The 24,252-nt window shown below is 42.5% G+C and overlaps 1 protein-coding gene across 8 annotated transcripts in view; it reads right to left on the reverse strand.

Annotated features, from left to right (window-relative positions):
* The window catches only part of LOC124721404 (protein O-linked-mannose beta-1,2-N-acetylglucosaminyltransferase 1-like), a 2,183,308-nt gene that overhangs the window by 782,681 nt on the left and 1,376,375 nt on the right, over positions 1–24,252 (reverse strand). For all 8 annotated transcript variants that reach the window (XM_047246347.1, XM_047246348.1, XM_047246345.1 and 5 more), the window contains one exon: positions 20,965–21,001. The gene's annotated coding sequence lies outside the window, so the exon portion shown is untranslated. The remainder of the gene's footprint in view (positions 1–20,964; positions 21,002–24,252) is intronic.

Raw genomic sequence — 24,252 nt, forward strand, 5'->3', positions numbered from 1 at the left:
TCCCATACTGAACTGCATAACTCCAGAAGCTTGGTGCATTTTTTCGGCATGTTTAGTGGATGCATATTTTGGTTATTTTTAATGCATATCAATCAGCACTGTGGTAAACGGTACATATAGTGTGACAATTATTGAATTATATGGGGAAAAAACGTAAATTATTTACAAACTACGGCGTGGACACACTTTATTCAAGATGTAAACGTCACTACAGATATTCGGATTTAGGTTATGACATGTTCAATATACCTGCCATCATTGGCGATGATGTGGCGCAGACGAATAGTGAAATTCTGTATGACCTACTGAAGTGTCAGAATATCGATACTGTCGATGACTTCCTGAATGGCTGTCTTCAGCTGAGCAATGGTTTTGCGGCTATTGCTGTACATCTTGTCTTTAGTATATCCCAACAAAAAGAAGTCGCATGTGTTCAGATCCGGAGAATATGGCTGCCAATCGAGGCCCATACCAGAGGTCTCCGGGTACCCTAGAACCAGAATGCGGTCCCCGAAGTGCTACTCCAGGACATCAAACACTCTCCTGCTTCGATGGGGTCGAGTTCCGTCTTGCATGAACCACATCTTGTCGAAGTCAGGCTCACTTTGAATAACGGGGGCTACATCATCTTCCAAAATCTACTGATCCCGTTCGATAGTCACTGTGCCATCAATGAATATCGCACCGATTATTCCGTGACTGGACACTGCACACCACACAGTCACCCGCTGAGGATGAAGAGACTTCTCGATCGCGAAATGCGGATTCTCAGTCGCGGCCAATACGCCAATTTTGTTCATTGACGAACCCATCCAAATGAAAGTGGGCCTCGTCGCTAAACAAAAGCATGCATATGCATACTAAATTCCCATCATGCCCCGCGGCCAACTGTGCAGTGTGAACGTTCTAACGCAAACCGTTCAGAAGTTATGACGATTTTGTATCCTGTAGTTCAATAATTGTCATCCTGTAGGTTCGTGTGTGTAATTACTTGACAGGACAGATAAACCCTATCCGTTTCACATGAGCTCCCTTGCCTCAGCCGACTATAGGTAGCAAGTGAGTCTACAGCAGCGCCCATGGCGTATTATTCATGTACTAAGTCTCGCTTGTCGTGGGTGATCCTTTTCCTTTACAAGTCGGCTCCAGAATTGTATGTGTGTTGTGAGAGCTGTCTGCTGCACCGTTTTGCATCTGATGATAAAAGTGATGTACTGAAGGACTGCCTTTCTTAAAAAATAATCTAAATACCGGAATTAAGGAACTACTAATGAAAACAAAGACTGTCAATGACCAAAGGAATATTCGTAGTGGATGTTCTTGCCAAAGGTCGTACATCGTAAATTCACCACACGGCTTAGAACTGAAGGAATAAGAAAAGTTTCATGAAAAAAAACATGTATTTTTCCCAATAAACGTTATTCAGCAGACACATCACACAGAAATTAGGAGGCAGTCAATAGTGCCACTTTACTTTGTCCTTTGTGTCTTGTGATCTATCTGTGTGAAGAATAACATCGATAACTATCTTTCTTGTTCAAAAAAAACTAACTTTTTCACTGTTTGAACAATTTCATTTAAAAATGTTATTGGCTTATTTACGTCCTCATTTATGCACAGTGTTTAATTTCTCTTTGTCCAGGTAAAAATAAACGTAAATACCAGTTTTATTTCAGACTCCCTAAGAAACACTCATTTCCCCTGTATTTATTTATAGCTGTGCCTGAGACATCCTACATGTGGAATTTGTTTCTGACTTAGATAGCTTCTTTGTATACCACGTTTGAAGTCGAACGATTGGGAACATGAACGAAGAGGTTGTTTGCTTCACCAACACGGGAGAGAGCCAGGTAGAGCTGGTTGTGCGAAAAGCAACTGACACCCAGGAATTCGGCGGCAGCACACAGTATCTGGCCTTGTGCTTTTTTATGGTCATGAGATAGCTGCAAGCTCACCGGGAATTGAACACGTTTAAAGCGAAATGAGAAATTATTAAGAATAAGCATGATGCGAGGCGTTAAAACTCCCTCGCCTGCACCAGTTCCCGTGAAAATTTCCGCTTCTATGATGTAGCGTTGGAGACAAGTAACTTTAAGCCTCAGTGGGTCGAGGGTTCTGAGGTACGAGATAATGCATGACACCCTCGATGAGAGTTGTTTTCGGAAGGAGTTTCCAAAGAGCAAGTTAAAGTATGATCGTGCTGCAACAAGTCACACCTCAAAATCTTCTCTGGATTCTTGAGACTACATAGTTCTCAGTATTTTAGGCGTTCTGATGTAATCAGAAAGACTCGACACTGTCTAGGCAAAGAGAAATCAAAGTGTTATAAGTAGGCACCCAAATCACGAAACAAATTCAATTAATCGTTTCTCCTGGCAAAGAATATACATAAAACATACTGGAAGAATGAAAGCAATGCCGTTAAGCTCTTAATACACAAATCTACACTAGTTAATCCGTATCTTCTAGCGAAGAAACTCGCTGTTCCTGTGTTTTTATGAAGATAAGATTACGTCGTTTAGTTCTGTTGCTGACGTAAGCTTCCGTAAGTACCTCTATCACCGAACTAAAGAAAATTAACAGCGCCATCTGCTAGTTGTTTGGCGTACTACGAAACTAACAGCGCCATCTATCGGTTCTTTGGTGTACTATGCCGTGATGATTAAAACATCCGAACTACTAACAAGGGGAGGCCATGACGTTTGGGTCAAACTTTGTACACCTTTAGTACGCCATTAAAACAATATAATGTGAAAGTAGCAAGGTGCACTACTCTGGCAGTTCCGAGAAATGGCAAGAGAAGTTTTACACGTCTATTATGGAACTGATGTATCTGTGCGTAGGGGCTGGATGTTAGAGTTTGTGTCTGAGGTGACGGTCCGACTCCTGCTCGCTGCATACAATTTATATGACATTTGAGGGGTATTATAATTTAAAAAACACGTGTATTAGCATGAAGTTTCAGTGAATTTCAAGTTATTTGACTACTTACTGTGTATAATTAAATTTAATTATTAGAATAAACATATTTATAACTATCGACAAGTAAATGAAGAAACGCTTAGAGTTTTCCTGAAAATGTATGCCTGTCGTGATTTTCGAAATACCTGGTAAGGTACCCGGAATTGCGAGGGTCACTCCAAAAGAAATGCACACTATTTTTTTTTTAAATCCGTCTTTTATTCTACATGTTTGAAAGTTTTACAGTGTGTAGATACATCCTTTAGGAACAATATTTTCATTTCTCCACATAATTTCCGTCCCTCTCAACTGCCTTACGCCATCTTGGAACCAGCGCCTGTATACCCGCACGGTAAAATTGTGGACCAACTTGTTGGAGCCACTGTTTGGCAGCGTGCACAAGGGAGTCATCATCTTCAAACCTTGTTCCACGAAGAGAGCCATGTTTCATCACCTTTCACAATTCTTCCAAGAAATTCATCTCCACCATTCTCGTACTGTTCCAAAAGTTCGCTGCATATCATTTTTCTTGTTTCTTTGTGAGCCACTGTCAACATCCTGGGAACCCACCTGGCACAAACCTTTCTTAACACCAACACTTTCAGTATTCTGCAAACACTTGCTTCCCCTATCCCAACGTAGCATGACAGTTCGTTCACTGTGATGCGTCTGTCAGCAGTCACCAGTTCGTTAACTCTCTTCACAATTTCTGGAGTGTGTGCAGTACGAGGCGTGCCGCTGCGAGGACAATCCTCAATATTGCCGTGCCCGCTTTCATTACGTAACCTGCTTGCCCACCGACTAACTGTACTGCGAGCGACAGCAGCATCTCCATACACCTTTTTCAACCTCTTTTGGATGTTTCCTACTTTCTCGTTTTCACAGTACAGGAATTCTATGACAGCACGTTGCTTCTGACGAAAGTCAAGTGTAGCGGCCATCTTGAAGGCATGCTGTGACGGCGCCACGCACGGGAACAGGTTGACCTAAGTTTGAAAACAAGCGGTAAGGATGCATCTTCACACTGTAAAGCTTTCACACATGCAGAATGGAAACTGTATTTTTACAAAAATAGTGTGCATTTGTTTTGGAGTGACCCTCATACTTTGCACCTCGACGCTTCGAGTTGCACACACACAGGCAGGCCTCATTTTGCAGTCAACACGCGTAGTGGTGAGACGTTGCTGTTGTAGCAACCTAGGCTATGTAGGTACCAGGTTTTGAATATCACAGAATTTACACTTGTACCACAAAAATGAAGGTTTAAGCGGGAGTCGAACCGTTGCCTCATACACATTCGCCTTACGCTAATCACTTTACCACCATGAACTATAACGTCCGGAACTTACGCACAGATACATCAGTTACATAATAGACGCGTAAAACTTCTCTTGCTATTTTCTCGGAATTACCAGAGTAGTGTACCTTACCACTTTCACATTATGTTGTTTTAATGGCCTATTAAAGGTGTACAAAGCTTGAAGTAAATCCGTGATCCCAACATCGTGGCCTCCCCTTTTACAGTGAACAGATGTTTTTAGAAAAAATTAACTTAAGATATCTTTTTTTCCGTGTTCAGAATCTGATGAAATGAAGCCTATACGTTGCCCCAGGCTACGATCAAGTAACCTGTGAAAACGTCATGAAAATTCGTCGTGTATTTTTGGAGGTGTTCAGACAGAGACAGACAGGACGGTTTACAGTTTTATTATTAGTATAGATATAGATATTTGATCTCCCTTGTAGAAGAGCATATGTTGGAAAATAATCAAGTCCTCATGCAGCGTTTGCAATGTGTCATGAAAACAGAGCAAACAATAAGAAAGATCAAGAAGACAGAAAAGCCATTACTGTGACATGCTGGGGCACGTCGAGAACTGACGACGTCAAAATCGGCTGTTTCTATGAATGTACAGATTTCAGTGTACTCAGGATTTTAAAACTGCACACTAGGTACAATCAACTGATGGTTGACGTAACTGACCCATTCTTGACATGACTGGTGGCTGGTTTTCACGCAGAAAAACGACGCGCACTGGCCACTACTGGTCGATTTCGACCAGACAGTCGCTTGCATGAAACGGGCTCTAGAGTAGTAAGGACATTCGAAAAGCAAACCGATGCTGTCAGGATTTCTTGAGCATATTCTAAGTTCGAATAAGATATGGGACCGAAAAGGTTCTATCTACAAATACATATGGATTTAGAAAGCATCTTTCGAGTGAACCTCAGCTTGTCATTTTCTCACATATCCTGTGACCCATGGGTAAAGGGCAACAGGCAGATTCCATACTCCTAGATTTCAAAAATGGTTCAAATAGTTCTGAGCACTATGGGACTTAACATATGAGGTCATCAGTCCCCTAGACTTAGAACTATTTAAACCTAACTAACCTGAGGACATCACACACATCCATGCCCGAGGCAGGATTCGAACTTGCGACCGTAGCAGTCGCACGGTTCGGGACTGAAGCGCCTAGAACCGCTCGACCACCATGGCCGGCACCTATATTTCCGGAGAGTGTTTGACACAGTGCCACACCGCAGGCAGCACATGGAGAAGGTCCCCAGATACGTGAGTGGTTCGATGATTTCTTAATTTATAGAACCCGGTACATTGTAATGGGCGGTGGTAGTTCATCAGAGACAAGAGGAAGTGTGATAGGAACGCTGTTGTTCTCCATATACACAAATGTTCTGATAAATAGGGTGAACAGCAATCTGCGATTGTTTGCTGATAATACGATGGTGTACGTGAAAGTATCGTGGTTGTGTGACAGCAGGAGGATACAGGATGACTTGCACAGAATTTCCATTTGGTTTGGTGAATGACAGCTTAAACTGAATGAACAAAATGTAAATTAATGCAGATGAGTAGGAACCGTAATCCTGTCATGTTCGAATATAGTATTGGTGGTATGGTGCTTGATAATGTGACGCCGATAACATGCAAGGCGATATGAAATGGGACGAGCGCGCAGTGTCGGTAGTAGGGAAGGCGAATGGTACACTGAGTACACTTCGGTTTATAGGGTGATTCTTAGAATAGAGTAGCTCATCTATAAAGGCGATCGCATAGAGAACTCTAGTGCGACCCAGCCTTGAGTACTTATCGAATGTCTGGAATCTCCACCAGGTCGGATTAAAGGAATATTGAAGCAGTTGAAAGGCATCCTGCTAGACTGGCTATCGGTAGGTTCGATCAACACGCTAATGTTCCGGGCGTGCTTCATGAAATGGAAATAACTGGAGAGAAGATGACATTCTTTTCGCGAAACGCTACTGAGAATATTTACAAAGCCGCCATTTGCGGCTGGCTGCAGAACGAGTCTATTACCGCCAACATACAGATGGCGTGAAGACCGCGAGAATGAGGTAGGAGAAATCAGAGCTCATGGGAGGTATATAGACATTTGCAAACGGGAAAGGGACTGACTAACTGTAAACTTCGCTGTGCTGCGAACGCGGCGCTGGCCATAGGAAAAGCCGTCGCGCGCTCCCTAGGGATGAGCCGGCCCCGAGCTGTCCACGGTTCGCTCCGGATGCATGACAGAAAAAGGAAGCAAAGAAGGCGACTAACCATCTGGTGCTGTCAGGGGAGCGCTAAATGCGAGCCAACGGCAGCAAGTGCGTCAGTCTGTCCTAAGGCTACAGTCCACAGGTAAGCACGGTGTGGGCCACACACACACACACACGCCACACCAAACTGTGAAGAGATAAAATAGTTAACAAATTTCAAATCACGATCACTTTTACGACTTTACGAACTGCTTTTTACTTTTAACGTGCCACAGAGGCCTGCAATTTTAATAATAATAACAATAAAATAGATAAAACAGGGCTGAAAGAATACTTGATCCACAATTAGAGGGTTATCAAGCATGGTTCAGGAAGAGTAGATCATGTGTAGAACAAGTCATGAACTTAAAACACATCTCAGAAATTAAGGAAGTCTGCATTGCACACAACAGTCACCCATATCTACTACTGAAAATTCAATGATCTTTCAAATCAGTCTGAGGCAGGAGGTATCTAGTACCGCGTCGACAAGGAATAGAAAACGCAGAAATCATCCCTAGTTATTACTGCACTGACAGCGACAATGGAGGCGGGCATAATAACGCTTTAAGTGGAATCTAGCTGCAAATAAGATGACGGAAGGCCTGGCAGAAAACACACCGAGCAATAAATCACAAACGTGAAGAGAATAGAAGCAAGGCACAAAGTAAGTTTATTATTGACATTTAATAATAACTAAAAGAACTCTCCACTCTTATGCTAAATAAAATTTTGTTATACAGGTCATGTATATCAGAAATCCACGACCGACCAGCTGTAAAATGCGACGGTGGTTTACAGTTTGCTGAAATAAATAAATAAATAAATAGAAACGGAATTGTTCTATTTGTTCAGCAAATATGGTACAGAGCATGAATCCATATCCCTAGTGTACACCTCGAAACACTATTCAGAAACTGCCCAGCTACGCTATAATATCAACCCATAGAAAATGAGACCATCAGCGACTACGATATACTCATATAGCATCAAGTATGGAGCATTAGCTTTCCAGACAATTAAGTGAGGCTGACAACAGCTGAATCAACGCGCCAAATTAATTACCGTTAACGAAATTTAGAAATCGGGAAAGGCTGCTCAAGTGTTAAATAGCGTGCTAATGAACTCGAGATGGCCGATCATAAGAAAGGCTGTGCCCTGAGCGAATTTCAACAGCTACTGGAATATAGCTCGGGATTCCAGTCTTGAGTATAACCGACCCTGATCAGTCAACCTCATTCCTGTTAAGCATCTGATCTAGTCACACACACTATATATTACTTAGCATTATTTTGTAAGGAAAAAGTTTAGTTGATTCAGTGCAAGCACTTCAGAGCAACGCGTTAAGTGTGTTTCTAAAGGGTACCTGACATCAATTTGGTCCTAATCCAACGAAAATGCTCTTCATAGACATAAAAATTAATTATAACAGTTGCATTGTATCTTAGTTACATTCGAGCGGCTTGTGAGTCGGATCTTTTTATTTCACTACCTGCAAATCTGACCTGCAATAGCATTGACTAAATTAATCTGTTTGTTTTCAGTCTGCTCCACTTAAGACCATTTTTTTAATAATCAAAGAACGTAAGTAACGTAAATTATACCCAAATCTGCAAAGCATTATAAATATTTTTCCACATAAAAACTATTCCGAAAGTGCGCGTCACTGAACTATCGGTACAAGTATTTCTGCAATTTGACTAAACATAGACGAACGGCGGAAAAGTTTTTTGAAAACGTGAAGATTCATTTTCTCCTCCGTTATTGTACAACTGAGCTTGTGCTCGTTCGTCAGTGTCCTTGACTTAGATAAGGTTTTAAATACTAAGTTTCTCATATTTTTTCTGTTATAAGATTATACCCTGCCAGGCCAAACAGTTTCGAGATTGGACTGATAAGAAAAGTTAGGATGGTGGTTTTAATGCTCCGGTGTTCTACATAGTTTCCCTCTACTTGACTAAAACGCACATAAAATTCATATAATCATGTGAAACTGTCAGAAAACTGCTTCTTTGGAATAATGTTCGATTCGCACGTCACAATGGTTTGAATATCAATTATGTCGTAAAATCGTTGGCCCTTCATGCGAATTTTTGCACGTTGTCGTTTTGTTGTAGGTTAGAATTGGTAACAACAAGTCTCGTCACCCTTGACAATTTTTTCCTGGAAATAATTGTCCTCGTTTCGCATTTCCATCAAGTCGCGGCAGGCGTCCACGTGTCGTCGTTTTTGTTCGGAAGTCAAGGTGTGTGGGACATACTATGGACGCCCTTTTCCCTTCTTCAAAACGTACTCAAAATGGCTTGGGTACCTGACTTAGGTATGTTGTTCCATTACAATTCGCGATAACACTACGGCCTAAGTCCAGTACTTAACACTGCCTGCTTACAGCTGACTGGTCGAGTGCTCGAGCTGCCACACCAGTTACTGCCCTGACGTCGCTTGTATGCCAGGAACAAAATCAGTCTCAAAGTTTTTTTTTTTTTTTGATGAACGGCGTATTTCTATAGCTGAGAAACTGGGCATATCCAGGTATACAATTTGAGTCCATGTACATTCCAGCTGTGGTGTAACGTGCAGACTAGTGATAACGTGCCTAAAATCCATGGTGTGACCACAGCGCCACATTCTATAGATACCAGGGCCAGTAAAATACATATTTTTTATAAAGGTGGATGAAAACTGCAGTTAAAGGGGCAGACGTTAACGCAAGAGACCAGCCCGTTTATCTCACTAGGGAGCTCTCCATTGCACCCCTAACATTTAGTGGTAAGAGGACCCAGTGGACAGCTCCTCAAAATCTGAACACAGTTCAAGCGTGAAAACAGGAAGAAGGTGTACCGAACTGTAAAAAAAAGCAAAATAGAAACAGTGAACAGTCCAAGACTAAGAAGTGCAATAAAGAACAACCTAAAACAGCAGCGCCTTCTTCCTGTTTTCACGCTTGAACTGTGTTCAGTTTTCGACGGGCTACCTACTGGGCCACCTTACCACTAAATCTGAAGGGGGTGCGATGGGAAGTTTTCCTTGTCGGTAGGACCAATACTACTTTCATAAAACAGAGTATCAAAAAACTTCAAAAAAGGCCTTACGTTCTACAGTAAGGAGGGTTGAAAAGCTCCTAAGGCCTTTGAAACGCCTTTTAATTTATTTTAAACTGTTGGTGATTATTCACATGTATTTAAGCAATACACCCAGCAACAATATGGTTATGTACTTTTTATGGTTGTTGTACGCTCTGTAGGACTGACATAACTCTTGAAAGTTGAAGGCGGGGTTGTATGACCTCTCTTCCGGCTTCTATCACCTCTCAAAATTTTGCTATTTCTTTGATGTAATTTATTCTGTAAGACAGTCAAAGACCAGTTCTGGAAACACGCTAATTAGCTACACGCCGTGGGGGGAATTAAGAGAATCAGAATGTATAGCTTCCAGATAAAATTACTTAAAAAGTATTCATAGCGTTTAAAATGCGTTATTAAAGTTACAGTGTACGAATATCGCACCAAACGATAATTCTGTAGTAAAAGAGTGAGATAGTGGTTGTGATTACAGTAGTATTAGCAGAAGTATTCTTGTCTTGGCTAACCAGTGGAATCAATACAGTTCGCCGATAAGATACGTAGGTTAGAGAGCCGTTTGGCAAGTGCCAGCATCTACAAAGACTGCTCGTATCGCGATGGCAACGGAAGTGCTTTGGAAAAGTGTCTAAATAGAAACAATTTCTGGTAAATTTAACAGTATTCTTGATATAGTTAACATTGTTTCATACATCTCACTAGCTTGCTGGGGCACTAATGAACTTGTTGTAATTAACAATATGAAATCATTTTTAGCTCCTTTCCGCAATCTGTAAATACGAGTGCAAAATCGCATAGCTGTTCCCTTATCTACAGAGCGCGGCGTGTTTCCGTACAGTCGGTGACTTGGTGTTATCCTCAGGGTCGTTATGTAAATTGCAAGCAAGCTTACGAGCTATACCGCTTCCTGCCGTGTTGGGAGCGGGTCTTGCGGTTTGGAGATAGCTCGCAGCACAACAGAAGACCGAAACAACGAACAGCTAGCTTCAGTTTCGAAATCTATAAATAAACTTTGTCGACAAGAAACTGTAATGAAAACCAGTATGGATAAAATTTCCTGTTTTTGCCAGTCAATGAAATCTCGGTCAAAACGAACGAAACTGGACTAAATAGAGTGGAAACCGGATAAAAATTCGAAATTGCTCGATTATAGTCTCCAATTAAAAACTAGTAGCAACAGACTCATAGACTTATACCAGAGGAGTTGTTATTTAAAACATGTTATGTGGTAAGCATGGCTACGTTTAACTGCTTCCCGAAGTGTGTCTACTATCTATTGATAGATTTCGATGAACTACTAGCATCGAGGTCATTATGATATTACCGTAATAATTTGGGCGTTTAATTGTCATTTAGTCTTATCTCGAACAGTTTTGATACATTTGAGCTAATTTTTACGTTGTTGGTAAATGGTTGAAACTGGAAACAAGTGTGCATGTGTGTGGGGGGGGGGGGGGGGGGAGGGGGGCAGGCCTAATGTGGTAACATTAAGTTGTGCAAGGAAAGATCACAACTAACACACATGACGCTCAAGCACAAGCTCGCATGTGCACGCCTCGAACACATACGCAAACAGGTATACACGCACTGAAACACACATGAACGTAAGTAATTTACTTCCTTAGCCCATCTGTGTTCAATAATTGAAGGAGGAGGTGCTATAGTTACGCCACATGACTCGTATTCGGCAGGAGAATTGTTCAAATCCCAGAACAACTCAGCTACGAAATTTCAGACGTCTTCGTATATTACAGCAAGTAGATGCCAGGAAGGTTGTTTCTACAAAGCTATGTTCCAATTCCTTTCCAATCGCAACATTTGCGGTCCAACAGATACGGTTCTTATTGCATTATAAAGATCACAACTACAACTAGGCTCGTTTATAAGCAGGAGGTCCTCTGCCATATGTTCTGAAACGTGGCAGATATTACTACTTTGTCCGAATGACTTAACAAGGTTGGGAGCCTCCAATAATTCACACGGGAAAACAGTGAATTTTCAATGCTAATAGCTTTGATACAAAGCAGTTATCACCTGAATGGTTATGTGGGTAAGCCTTCGCGATAAACCATCCTGAAATGGACATTCAGTTCATTATTATCTATTCAAAATAGAGACCCGCCCCAGCTTCACAGGATTAGCACTAATTATCTGCAGCTGGACGACTTGTCTGGTATAGCCGTAATTTTGTTGATGGGCCTTTGCGTAGAGTTATGATTAAAATTCAGAGAACAACTTTAGGTTAACTGAATATCATCAGTTTTAGATAACTTAAATGATTTAAACAGCATACCCCCGGAAAGTCCTCAGGATGTACGAATGTTACATGTTCCATATTTAACTGGAGTTTGGAGTAACTTCCAGAGGCAATAGTGGGAGCTGTGAGCAGCCACACCTCCCAGTCCACCCGACTACAGCGTCAGTTCGGCGCAGCTATAGGTTCTGTGACCTTTTCCTGCAATTCCCGACATAAAATTGCTACAAAGCACCCTCTGCCACGAAACATTAGCTGGATGCACCGTCTGCCACAAAACATTTATATGAAGCACCCACTATCGCACAACATCGGTACGAAAATGTTTAGAATGGCTCTGAGCACTATGGGACTTAACATCTGAGGTCATCAGTCCCCTAGACTTAGAACTATTTAAACCTAACTAACCTAAGGACAGTACACACATCCAAGCCCGAGACAGGATTCGGACCTGTGACCGTAGCAGCAGTGCGGTTCCGGACTGACGCGCCTAGAACCGCTCGGTCAGAAAGGTCGGCCCAACATCGGTACAAAGGACAACATCGGTACGAAGTACTCTCTCATGTAACATTGGTGTGGAGCTCCCCCGCCGGCCAGTGTGGCCGAGCGGTTCTAGGCGCTTCAGTCTGGAACCGCGCGACCGCTACGGTCGCAGGTTCGAATCCTGCCTCGGGCATGGATGTGTGTGATGTCGTTAAGTTAGTTATGTTTAAGTAGTTCTAAGTTCTAGGGGACTGATGACCTCAGATGTTAAGTCCCATAGTGCTCAGAGCCATTTGAACCATTTTTTTGTGGAGCTCCCTTTGACACGAAACATCGTTACACAGCACCCTCTGTCAGCTAAAGTTGTTAGACGCACCCTTCGCTACGCAACATTGGTGCGAATCACCTTCTGTCATACCGCGTTGGTATGAACCACAATCTGCCACACAAGATTGATACAAAACATCCTCTGCCGTGTAACATTGGTACAAAGCGTTCTCTAGAATGAGATTTTCACTCTGCACTTGCCCGCGAAAGGCAAAGGTCCCGAGTTCGAGTCTCGGTGGGGCACACAGTTTTAATCTGCCAGGAAGTTTCAAAGCGTTCTCTGTTACATATCATCGGTTCAAAGCTCCCTTCGTCACACAAAATGTTATGAAGCACCCTTTGCCATGCAACATGTTACGAAGCACACTTTACCATGCAACATCACCACGAAGCACCCTATGCCACACAACAGTGGTACGAAACGTCCTTTGCACAGAACATCAATAGCGCGCACCCTGTGCAGTGTTAACAGTGGTACACTACACTCTCTGCCACACAACATCTGTATGAGGCACCCTTTGCCACGTGACAGCACTAGGCCGCGCAACCTACCCTGTTTCCAGGGAGGTCCGCAATTTATCGCCATGACGACAATGCCATCACTTTTACAAGGACAGAAGACTTAAATTCAACATAGTTCAGCTCGTTTGCATGATATATTTACAAATTATGTACACAAACATTTCTCATAAGCTGATCAATATATTGGTGAAAACAATTTAAAATCACTAAAGCAATTCCTCAGATTTATCCAAACATACAGACAGAATCGTGACAGAGAACTTAAAAAATGGTTCATATGGCTCTGAGCACTATGGGACTGAACTTCTGAGGTCATCAGTCCCCTAGAACCTAGAACTACTTAAACCTAACTAACCTAAGGAAATCACACACATCCATATCCGAGGCAGGATTCGAACCTGCGATCGCAGCGGTCGCGCGGTTCCAGACTGAAGGGCCTAGAACCGCTCGGCCACTCCGGCCGGCCAGAGAACTTAAATTTATGTATTTATAGATACATAGAAGATAGATAGAAGAAGATAGATGACATAGGACTATCTGAAAACAACTTACTGATAACGGCTACAACCGCATGAGCTTCACCTTCGGTGCGCAGTCCAGGCAGTATTCTACATGTTTGCCACTGCAGATGTAAATGTAAGCTGTAAATTTTACCGGAGTGCCAAAAAATTTGAAGGACTGTATAATGACTCGGATCCATTTGAATTGCAATGAATAATGTGTTAGAGAAGCACTTATTGTTCACAACTGAGTTAACATTCAGATAACAAAATGTACAGTACATCTTCGCCGTTTAGCTTAGACGGCGCGCGGGCCATGAGACACGACAGGCGCTCAACCGAGACTGCATTCACCACTGTTCTCACCCTCACAGAGGTGAATGCACAGTTAGGCACCATTGAACGGGTGGCCTGCTAACCATTGTCCCCCAGTGGCATCAGGTACAAATAACTCCAGACAGGGCAGCAGTCTCCAGTGACTGGATAGAATGTAGCGACTGAACATGCCGACCGCCAAAAAAATATTAATTTCTTTTTATAGTAATACAAATAATAACACGCATCATTGCGTCTTTCAACTAGCTATTCTATCAATAGAGTTTGTAGTTGGCACCTGAAAATCACAATCACCTTAACAAAAAATACTCTAAAACACAAAAAATGACGAAATGTACTGAGGAAGATACATACCGAACAAAGGAAAGAAAACATACACTATAAGAAACACGAATATACTGTTCACTTTTGTGTCACAACACTCGGTAGAGGACATAGCTTGCGTATTGGTCCTTCAAAAGTCCCTGCAGAGTGCGAACACTGGCCACTCGCACCATTCCGTCCAACTCATGTTGTACTCCTTCAATGAAGGCCAGATTCAAGAATATTGGTGGGCAGGTTGTCTTCCTTTACTCTGGCAAATGTGTCAGGCTGCACTGTCTGACTAGGGACCGACCACTCGGCCCACTACTGCTGATGATGTTGGTAACCAGATGACTAGCGTCGCCAAAAGATCTGGAAACCTTGCTCCTGTAGTTTCAAAAAAAAAAAAAAAAAAAGTGTGAGATATCTTATGGGACTTAACTGCTAAGGTCATCAGTCCCTAAGCTTACACACTACTTAACCTAAATTATCCTAAGGACAAGCACACACACCCATGCCCGAGGAAGGACTCGAACCTCCGCCGGGATCAGCCGCACAATCCATGCTGTAGCGCCTGAGACCGCTCGGCTATTCCCGCGCGGCGCTGTAGTTTCCACCGTGAGCAAGGTCAGTTTGGTTGTACCTAGATCTGGCTGCGGGATACTTGTGATCGCAGTTCCAGTCAGGAACTGATCTAGGATCAGGACGTCGGAATCAGCAGGGCCGCAGACAGTGGTGTGAGAGGACGAGAGTTCAAGTAAGCCTCAATCTGATAAATAAGGATTGACAGCTCTTCGACTGTTGGACACATGTTTTCCATCGTTCGCTGCAAGTGGTACTTAAAGGAGTTCACCTCTGCTTTCCATATCTTCCAAATGAGTTGATGCTGGGGGAATGAAGTGACAATCGATGCCTTCTTCGTCTTGGTTTGGTCTGCAGATGTGACAGAGGACTTGAGCTCCTTCTTTTGGCACCTCCTGAGATGCAGATGTCTAGCACAGGCCATGAAGTGTTGTCTTCTTTAAGCCAGGCTTGTATCAACCACCACAGGTTGTTTTCTTGAAGGTCTGCAGGAGACAATTTTCGCACTGTTACATCAGCTAGTTTCTCCATTTTAGATACGTGCTTCCATAAAATCTGAGTATAGCTTTCCTCAAGCTCTGTTTCTCTTGGTAGTCTTTGTTCAGTCTGAGAGAAGCGTTTTGCTGCAGCGTGGAAAGAGTCACCTGACTGACTCCAAAAGGTGTACACCAAATCTGTCTGTGGAATCTTTCGATATGTGTTACACTAAGTGTGCTTCGCACTGTTTCTCTTCTTTCGTCGTCATAGCTTGATGGAATTCTTCTATTTCCCAGATTACAACGTTTTTCAACGACAGTATCTGTTTCTACAAAGCAAAAGACGACAGGCCGCCGTGTCGAACTGGTGTGCTCTGCCGTTGATACCGATCTGATATGATCCATCCTAGTTCTGCCTCCTGAAGCACTGGATGATCAGCTCCTCTGGAGATAGCCTTTGACCTCTGAGTGTACGAACAAACTACTGCTTCTAGCAACACTTTGATCTTACCAGGTGACCAAAAATCTAGATCAGCGAGATGTACATTCAGAAAATCCCATGTACTCGGCTCAATTACCTGTTCTGACAAACAGTCAGTTATCTTCGGGAAAGGTAAACAATCAACACCCGGTGAACAATAACTCCATCTACCTGTTGATGTTTGTCGTTGTGCTCCTGTTGCAAGTCACTTGGACAATCCTTTCTTGTTCTTCTTGTGAGCGCTCTAATTCCGCGTGTAGCAACGTGTGGGTTGTTCTCCAAAAGTTGTAAGCTAATGGATTTGCAGTTGGAAGACTTGTGATCACACCAAACGCTGTTGTGCATGCGTTCGATACATGCAGCTTGCATGAATTTCTTCACTTGCGCTATGCGTGAGTGTCGTTGCAAATGACACATGCAGCACTAGGAGCGGTGTAAACCTCTCTCGACTACTCAAACTGCTTGCCGTTGGAGGCTTTTTATTGTTTATTACCAGATGCATCGTGACGTGATGGTACTGCAGCCTTGACGATTTCTAATTATTTGCAATGGTTTTCGAGAAAGACACAAGGTTCTTTGAATGTTGGGAAACTGTTCGAACTCAAACTGGCTTCAGACTCTGTCTTATACACTGTTCAACTCTTTCTATAATGAGCTGTGATGTAATTATGTCTTGCAAGGAAACATCTGGCTGCAATGCCATTAACGCATGCACATTGCTTGAAGACTCAATCAGTAGTGCACGAAGATCACTTGCACATGCCTTTGTCATTGACGTAGCGTTAACAGTTCCTTTAAATGTGACGATTAAAATCCATCAACGATTGTTGTATCTGTTACAGACAAAATCAAAAGCTACCATAAAGTTAGTATTATTCACCGGAAGATGAGAAATTACATTGCGAGCTTTACCAGTTAATGAACTTAGCTAAGGATCGATGCAATTCAGAAGCGGGCTGCTAGATTTGTAACCGGTAGGTTCAAACGACACGCAGATATTACGGAGATGCTTCGGGAACTCCAATGGGAATCACTTGAGGGATGGTGACTTTCTTTTTGAGGAGCAGTATTGAGAAAATTTAGAGAACCGACTTTTGAGATTGATTGCAGCACGATTCTGCTGCCGCCAACGTACATTTTGCGCAAAGACCATGAAGATAAGATTACAGAGATTAGGGCTCGTACAGAGGCATATAGATAATCGTTTTTCCCTCAATTTATTTGCGAGTGGAACAGGAAAGGAAATGGCTATTAGTGGTCTAGGGTACCCTCCATCACAAAAAATACGGTGGCTTCGGAGTATGTATGTAGATGTAGATGATACTTAGCAATGTCCTTTAATTCCTCATGACGAGATTTACACAGGATCGTAAAAATGCATCAATTGTGTTACATCACAGCTAAATGACGAAAGTTTTCTAATGTGCAACGTTTCACTCACTCAAGGCGAACCTAACATCTGAGAAAAACCTTGTCACCTGCGTTGACGTGATTCATCTGAATTGCTCTCGTTTTTTTAGAAACCACGAACACCGTATTTTCGAAGGTTTCTCAGTATTCAGCACGTGTGTGTCTAAGTCTTCGAAAAATTCCAGCTGTGACTGCACGACTTCATACTTCTCGGCAAATTTTGGCAACTGTTCTAGTCTGGCAGTAATATCGTAAGTGTTCGATTTCCCTGCTATATCGAATTCGTTTCCAAACAGTAACAACCGCGTGGGGATTGCTTTCGCCACCGAGCTTAGAGTAAAAAAGTTTCTTTCTTAAAAGTTCGTCCATCATGGAGAGCTGGCGTTGGCAGGTAACAGCTAGCAAGACCGGGTATTTAGCTTATTGATGCGTCGTGTCGATGCTGGCTGCGTCTCCGTGCTGCTTCGCTGGAACTCGTCGCTGCCGTTCCGCCGATGGATGGCTGCCGCTGCACGTTACTTCTCCGAGTCCATCACAATCCCACTCGGAAGGACCGAAATATTTGCGTCCGCAGACGGAAATTGAAAGCGTAAATATTACCGGAGGTCCAGGAATTTAGAAGGACTGTACAATGCTTCGGATCCATTCGGATTGCAATGAATTGCTACATGTGTAGAGAATCACTTATTATTCGCAATTTTAACATTCACAAAAAAAAAATATACGTCTTCGTCGTTTAGCATACAACCACTAAAAAGTAATTCGACCATAAAACTGCACGACATTAGCATACACAGACAACGGAAAACAAGATATCTCTGTGTGTAACTCGACGAACGACTGTCCTTTGACGAACACATCAGAACTAGGACTGATGCGGCTGCCAAGATCATGCACAAGCTGGCCAGACTCAACATAACACACTTCAGGGTACCATTACACACACTGAGAACTTACCGTTGTGCGCTCTTTGCGTCTGTGGTCCGTTTTGCAGACAGTGCATGGGTCCACCGAGTGCGTCTGGCGAGCACAGAGAAGTGCCCTGGTAAGGCTGTCAGGAACTGTCAACACCACGTTAGTGGAATCACTCTGACTGATTGTGGAAGTATTAAAGAAACTCGCCAGTCGACTGCACAGGAGCTGAAGATGTTGGACTCGCGGTTGAGCGCCCTAAGCACCAAACACACACACACACACACACACACACAAACACACACACACACACACAAGACGTTCGAGTAATCCCTTTCACGAGTCGAAGCATAACTATATGGGTACTTCATCACCTATGGCAAGCTTATACGAAGTACACATACAACGCAATATCGACGAATCCCTGTATTATTGCATATCTAATTGACACCGCGAGCTGCGCTCTTACAGCCCACAAACCAGCAACGACAGAGCAGTCAAACACACGTAAACGTGGCCGGCCGAAGTGGCCGTGCGGTTAAAGGCGCTGCAGTCTGGAGCCGCAAGACCGCTACGGTCGCAGGTTCGAATCCTGCCTCGGGCATGGATGTTTGTGATGTCTTTAGGTTAGTTAGGTTCAACTAGTTCTAAGTTCTAGGGGACTAATGACCTCAGCAGTTGAGTCCCATAGTGCTCAGAGCCATTTTTTGACACGTAAACGTAAACAAAACCCGCACGACATTATATATCGAAAGGTCGATTTTATGATCAAATTGACATCTCTTATGACGAACTCCGAGTGTTATTGGAACGAAGAACCTTAAGCCGTGCAGAGACACCATCGACATCCTGCAACAACGATAACTTACTCACTACTAACATTTCCTTATACCCACGCATAAACTTTTACTGCTGGTATCATAAATCCACCAGACTTTCCGTCCAGATTTTCGTAGAGGTTTTTTTCTTTCCACGGCGCTTGCCGTAGCACCTTTCCTCCTCTGCCCTTCAACCGCTGTTTTTCAACCGCTTTCCGCCTATTATCTCCCAGTTGGGACCATATTAGTGGGTGATCGCACCCACAGTGCGGACGTCACGGTCCTGCATCCTGTGATTCCTCAACAGAAACACTAACCCTTTCTCAAAAGGGACAGTAGAACCTTTGATGGTCAGGAAGCAAGCGACCCTGTTGAGCTGACAAGATCCTGTGTTATAGTGGACACAGGTGTAAGGCTGCACTCTGTTATCTTCCTTATCCATTTTGAATTTGTACTCACTGAATTCTAATCTTCCTATATTCCTCTATGATCAGTATAAGAATGTGCCTTAATCCTTTGAGTACCAGTGGTTTCTGCCTGAAACCGCGATTTTATTAATTTTTTAAGTACCAGTACATTTCGCATGAAACCAAAGATGCTATTGAAGGACGGAGACATCTAGTACTACACCGAGGTACTTCTATGAATGTAGTGCATTTTAGCAGTCAGTTATAGCGTTCAAAGCAACAGTCGGCGCGGAGACACGTATGTTTTTTTATTTATAGTGATCGTACTGAGGAGATCACTGACAGTGAACGTAAGTATGTCTAAAGTTATTGTAACGTAAATGTGAGTTTGTACTACTACTGTTATGAGTGGTTTAGAAATGAAACCACTAGAGCGGTACTTACTTTTGACATACGTTTATGAAATTTTAGGTCCAGTTTTGCTTGTTATTTGGGACTGTAATTTGCTTTAGACGTTATGAGTGCATGGAAGCTTCAAGATGTGGGACTGCGTCTAGAAAAAATGAGGAATTGCTCTCAAATATATCTCATGAAATGATCGGTGGTTAAAAACTGAAGTCCCAGTGCTTCCAAAGTGAAACCACAGTTTTTAAAAAATGGATTGTTTAATTTTCGCCAATTTCTTCTTGTATTCGTTGCTTAGTATGATTATAAATGTCAATTTTCGAGAAAAATTTTAAAATTAATTTTTTTATATTGTTGTGACTCAACGCAAATTCGAATGAGAAACCATGAAAATTATTAGTAATTAATATTACAGCCAGTGAATGATACAAGATTGGTCGCTGAATGTGGGAACTTCTGTGGAATAGTGTGAGATATGTTTGTACCTATTACGATGATGCTATTATAAGGTGCCAACGGCCATCCTGTGATGCTAGCAGGTGCAACAGTCAAATAACTGACATGATACTAGATATGAACGCATATGTGAAGTTGGTGCAGTCGATGAACTACAAGTAGCTGCTGTACCGTAGGACTGTCCTGTAGATTTCTGACCATAGGAAATTGCACAATAAAGTATCAGAATATTGTGGAGGCCGTATTTCCACAAGAGGGCCCAACACTGCACGACGAACGTAAATCAGTATGTGAGGAAATGAGTACCACTCCTTTCTAACATGAGCTTAGTGTGTTATCCATTTCGGTACTTGAGAGGTCATATACGATAACTGATCGCCCGTGAAGACTCTAAAGAGAAGAAGATAAGACTGTTCTCCTATAACGTAAAGCTACTTGTCTGACCAGGGAATCAATATTTGTCAAACATTCACAATAACACTGCGGTCAAGTTTGTCACATCATCAACGCAAAGTCGCCTGTGGAAGCAAATCTTTGAGCTCGCGGAGAATGAAAGAGTAAGGAAGTGGTTAGTAAGAGTGCAGAAGACTCTATGCCACGCATTTAGCAGTTGTCTGTGGAATATGAGTAGACGATAACAGTACTGTTACCTTGGAATTTTTTCTAGAGCAGCGCGCGTATTATTGTACATACCGTTGCTGGAACCTGGCACTCACAGTCCTTGCTTCACCTGAAAAGAAGAAATGAGAAGCTCGTTAGAACAATGAACGCTTTTCACGGTCCTCGCGAGCTGAAAGCCGGTGAAGCTTCTGACAGATGGAACCGGAGAGAAAGCGTTTTATCAGGTGATTGATGATGCCTCGCGCGCTTCTTCCCCGTCCCTACTTAAGAGACTTACTTGTACTAGTTTTGAAAATTATTTCTTGAGAGTAGCCGCTATCGTTTCCTATCATTTAAGTAAAACAAAGTTATCATCAAATTTTTGTCTCAGAAAACAAAAATATTTCAAGCTGTCAAGTGCACAGCCTTGTGATTCTCCTACACATAATGGGTTATTTGTGGAAAATACGTTAACAGATTTTGAAGAAATGCATAGTTCAAGAAAATTCATCAAAGAGTGACTGACGAAGTAAAATACTTTAGACTGAGTTGAAAATACAATCGCGGGCGTCTTAGCCTTAATGTAAACGATGGAAAAGTTTGAAGAGTATTAATTAGTTCTTTCTAAGGACAAATATTAATATTCGTGCATAATTTACTACAGCCACAAAGCTACGGCCTTATTAAGTTACCGCGTGTTGCTAAGACAGATGCGAAACATAAGATTAGGACTCAAAAATCTGACAAATAGATGCGAGTTCATTTTAATTGGCCCACACTTGGTGATCTACAACCATTTAAGTATTCTAGTTCGTTAACGGAACAGTTTTCTCCTCCACGATCAAAATAAGCTCTTTTGGTTATAAAACTTTCCGTGTTGAAAGCGTGATGGAGCCCTGAAATTTGAGCCCGTAAGGCGACGACTAAAAATGGAATGAAGATTAGGCTGGGGGACGCATATTTACTGGAGATTGTATTCTGGCTCTGGGATAACCAGAGGCCACTGGCATGGGCCTCGATTAGCCACCATATTCTCAGGATCTGAACATATGTGATTTCTTTTTGTGTGGCTATATCAAAGCCAAGGTATACAGCAATAACACAAAAACCATTGCCCAGCTGAAAACAGCCATTCAGGAGGTCATCGACAGCATCGATATTCCAACACTTCAGCGGGTCATGCAGAATTTTGCTATTCGTCTGCACCACATCATCGCCAAGGATGGCAGCCATATCGAAGATATCGTAACCTACATCCGAATACCGGTAGTGACGTTTGCATGTTGAATAAAGTGTGTGCACGCCGTAGTTTGTAACTAATTTACGTTTTTTTTCATACAGTTCAATAATTGTCACCCTATAGGATCCACAGTACCTTTGTAGCATGTTATTGGCATCTTCGAGGAACTGGTAGTCTTAGTCTTAAGTTTGTTGACGATGGAAGGCGTGTTGTAAAGCACCGGATTTTAGGTTGACGAGTTGTATTTATGTCAGTGGTTCGCATTCGCTTTTTGTCCAGGGAGCACTTTTATTTGTTTTTTGTTAGCAGTGATCACAACGTTCAAGAAAAATAAACTGTATCATTCCAAAAATAAACGTTAATCAAAACTTTTAACACATTAGTTGAACTCAAAAGTAATATTCATTAACGGTAATATTATAATAGAAAGTATGACATTTTAGTGGAAAATTAGATTCGGTTTGCATCAATGTGATTTTTGAGCTTGCATCTTCTGTTCAAGTTCCGCAATCGCAGAGCAAACATTATTGCTCAAAGCTACAGCTTTTTACCTCTTACTTTCTATGGATTTGTTTTTAATTACCAGAAATGCAGGAAATCCTTGTTCACATAAAGAAGTTTAGGATAAAACCATTAGATAGCACAAGGCAATTTCTCGAATTTCAGTCCATGAAACTGCCCTTTTACATCCAAGCTGCTCTAGAGATACACGTTCAAATGCGTTCTTACCGTTTCTATCATGGTGTCAAACTTTTATCATCAGTGAGCGCTTCTGATGTTGGAAATGCAGAAAAATTATTTTCGTCAGTTTTACGTATCCATATTTGATGTTTGCAATTAAAGGCATAATGTTTATCTTCAAATACAAATATATTTGCTGCACCTTTTAACGTCTCTTTCCCGAAACTGACAATTGCAAGTTCGGCTTATTCAAATGTGCAAAAGTGTCCATAAGATAAACCTAATGCATCCGAGATGTCAACTCAGAAAAATCCTCTAGTAAGTCTTTCATTTTTTTTCCGCTAGAAACGACTCAGCCTCTCCTCTGAATTCTTATAATCTTACGAGTTTGTTACCTTTCAACTTGCGCTCACCCCGGCCATCCACGCTTAGCCTTCTGGCTACACCACAGGAGTAACAAGGAAATAATAATTTAAAACGAATAAAAAGGCTGAAATTTGAAGTCTTTCGCGGACAATAATTGTGTACCGTGGACCACTGGTTAGGAACCAGTGATCTAGAACATTAGATCAGTGGGAACCCACACGCAATTAATACTGGATTTCCCAAAACGAAAGCAAGGTTCAGTACTGGTAGGACACTGGACTCGAATTCGAGAGGACGGCGGATCAACTCCTCCTCCGGCAATCCACATCAAGGTTTTCCGTGATTTTCGTAAATCGCGTAAGGCGAATGCCTGGATAGTTCCTTTGAATGTGGTATCACAGATCGATACCACCATCAGCGGCGTCTGACAGTTGGCAACGGAAACGCTTGTTTCCGGCAGACGCCGATAGTGGTCGCACGGGGACCCGGCGCATCCAGCGACGCGCACCCCGAGCTACGCCTTCATTGGCTCCGACGACGCAGGATGGCCGGTGGCAGCTACACGCCCACTCTCAGCAGCAGTCTACGGAAGTTTTCAGTCTTAGTAGCGGGAACCTCACACTACACGGCGCTCTTCGGTTGCTTCTTGTAATAGCTGGGCTTGATTGCCGTTTGTTCTTTTGTAAAGTTTCTTCGCAACGCTTGGAGAAAGCTACAAGTGAAACTACTGTTTACTATATCTACGTTTCCGCTAATCATCTCTGCTGCTATCTAGCTTACTTACGACGACAGCTGCCACACCACTCTTTAGCCTACTAAAGAGACTACTAAAGAGACTGCTTACACCATGCTTGTCCGCCCTATTCTGGAGTATTGCTGTGCGGTGTGGGATCCGCATCAGGTGGGACTGACGGATGACATCGAAAAAGTATAAAGAAGAGCAGCTCGTTTTGTATTAACGCGAAACAGGGGAGATAGTGTCACAGACATGATACGTGAATTGGAGTGGCAATCATTAAAACAAAGGCGTTTTTCGTTGCGACGGGATCTTATCATGAAATTTCGATCACCAGTTTTTTCCTCCGATTGCGAAA

Source organism: Schistocerca piceifrons, chromosome X, assembly GCF_021461385.2.
Source record: "Schistocerca piceifrons isolate TAMUIC-IGC-003096 chromosome X, iqSchPice1.1, whole genome shotgun sequence".
Lineage (NCBI taxonomy): Eukaryota > Metazoa > Arthropoda > Insecta > Orthoptera > Acrididae > Schistocerca > Schistocerca piceifrons.